Source organism: Malus sylvestris, chromosome 9 (assembly GCF_916048215.2).
Source record: "Malus sylvestris chromosome 9, drMalSylv7.2, whole genome shotgun sequence".
NCBI lineage: Eukaryota > Viridiplantae > Streptophyta > Magnoliopsida > Rosales > Rosaceae > Malus > Malus sylvestris.
Window position 1 is genome coordinate 28,044,896 of NC_062268.1, and position 2,418 is coordinate 28,047,313.

The window sequence follows — 2,418 nt, forward strand, 5'->3', positions numbered from 1 at the left end:
TTGTTAGGCTCACATGTAGGGAAGCCTACAGCGCCTGGGGCTTAGGCTCCTGATTTGGGAAGCTGTGCCCTTTGGAAATGTTTCCACCTGCTGCCGTGTGAGATCAGCACCTTGGGCCTACAAATGGGCTCCTAGATCAGCATGTTTTGGATGCTTGCTTCTAGGCATCAGCTAGGCTCATTGCTTGGCTGTGTCTTGTGGCTTAAACCGTATTATAGAACTCCATGGCCGTCATGGTCCTGGGCCTCTGATTGGGCAACAAGGGCTATATGGATAGAAATAACGTAAGAGACCTACTACTACACGTTGCCTCCATGTGGGTCGTTTTGGCAGCGATGATGGCTGCCATTCCTCCACTCATCAGTCTTCCGTATGGGTGAAAATCCATATAGAGTACCATTCGTCGTGGTTCCAAAATTATTCGTCATTGTCTTTCTTCCCCAGGGCTATTTCAAAGAATTTATAAAATAAAAATAAAAAAAAATCTAAGAATAGGAACGCGTGGGAAAATCTACGAGTGAACGAAAAATTAGAAACATTGAATGCGAGAGTCTTATTCGAGATGTGAATCAAGACTCTCAATGAAAGCACTAATTTATGGATGCAAATTTCTGCCTTATTCTCCTTTGACGAAAATGCACCTGCAAAATAATAACACTTAAGATTAAGGTTAAAAGCCTCACGCGCCCACGTTGAATTTTGGGGGGGGGGGGATTTGGTAGAAGAATCTTCGATAGCAAAGTTATAATTTGAGAGAGAAAGTGTTTAGGGAATTTTAGGGAAAGAATGAACTTAGGTTTTTGGATAAATATGGGGCTATATATATAGGGGTGTGGCCGTCCCTATTTGGAGAAATAGGGATTGGCCACTTATGATGGAATTTTGGCTCTAATTGCAAGATATTATGTCAAATAATATCTTGCAATTAATTTGGTATTGAATCCCAATTTGAAAAGAATAATTAGGAGTTACCTTGTGGGTAAAGATTTGATAAGGAGTGATGATAAGGTTTTGCATAAATACCATTTTGATCACCTTTGACTATTCCTTAATTGAGTTGTTATTGTCCATTGCATGCGCGTGGGAATCCTGGTGTGCCTTGAGGGTAATTTTGTCATTTTCATCCAAAAATCCACGTATCGCCTCTATAATTTTCTTGATCATTTTTGGCTTCACACTGTGGGCTGGGACCTAGCGGCTAGGCGAAGCCTAGGCAGGAGTCTAGGTGGATTTAAGTAAATTTATTACATATCGTATAAATCAGTGCCTATTTATACCAACAAAAATACATAATTGTATTAGGATATATAAATTGCACAATAAAATGATATGTAGATTAAAATATTATAACATATTGAAAATATGAAGAACAAGTATATAATTGGTTCACCTAAATATTAAACAAGTCTCTTACAATTTATTAAACAAAATTAAAATCCAAAATGAAAATTATCGATTTTCTATCTAAGTGAAAGTCCTGACCTAGGCAGGTGAGGCAGGTCTAGACGAGTGCCTAGGTGGGTTTAGGTGGGCTAAGCAAGCGCCTAGGTGAGCTAGGCGGATGTCTAAAGAGGTCTAGGCGCATTTTCTTAATTTTCAAACACCTATGAATTAATCTGAATGGTGAGCAATAGCCTAGCGCCTAGGATGGATTTTTAGAATAGTGCCAAAACTTAACCATGGGAATATCAATAGGACAAAAAACCAAAGTAGAAAAGAGTGAGTCATGCAATATAGATGCTTGAGATGATCAAGTGGCGATCATCATTCACGTTAAAAGGTATGACCAGCCCAATATAGGTGTTACATTAAAACCTTGCCATGTTACCAAACACCTAGTGGGAAAAAAGCTTCTGAATGAAAGAAAAAAAATATTACCTTAAGTGTAGGACTATGAATTTTCACTAGCCAGAGTAAGGCGGATAGAAGTAAGTGCGCATTTGTAATCCAAATATGGACTAATAGCTCTAATAGTGTTGGGCTGAACAAACGGACCCACGATCCACCACATCTTGTTGGGCTCTGAAAAGGTAGGCAAGGCCCGCACCCTTGTCGAAGGAGACCTATTTGCTCCTCAAGACACGAAAACCTAATCCAACTGGGGATTGGATTGCTTTTCTATATTATTGGAGATTCTTGTTGTGGCGACATAAATTAACCACATTGTTGAGCAAAAATTGTACACAATATGTAAACCAATAATTTACTCGACACAATTTCACCCTCGTTCATTTTTCGAAGATGGTTTTATTAAATTGAGTTCGACCCATTCTAGGCTACGCACCTATTAATTACAACCTTCTCTTGGGAAATGAATACCCTTTGATTCTAATTTGAATAAATCGTAATTTGGGGATTTAGGTGTTTATTTGATTTTGCGACTGCACCTAGGTCGAGCCTTAGATTGCCTACGTACCC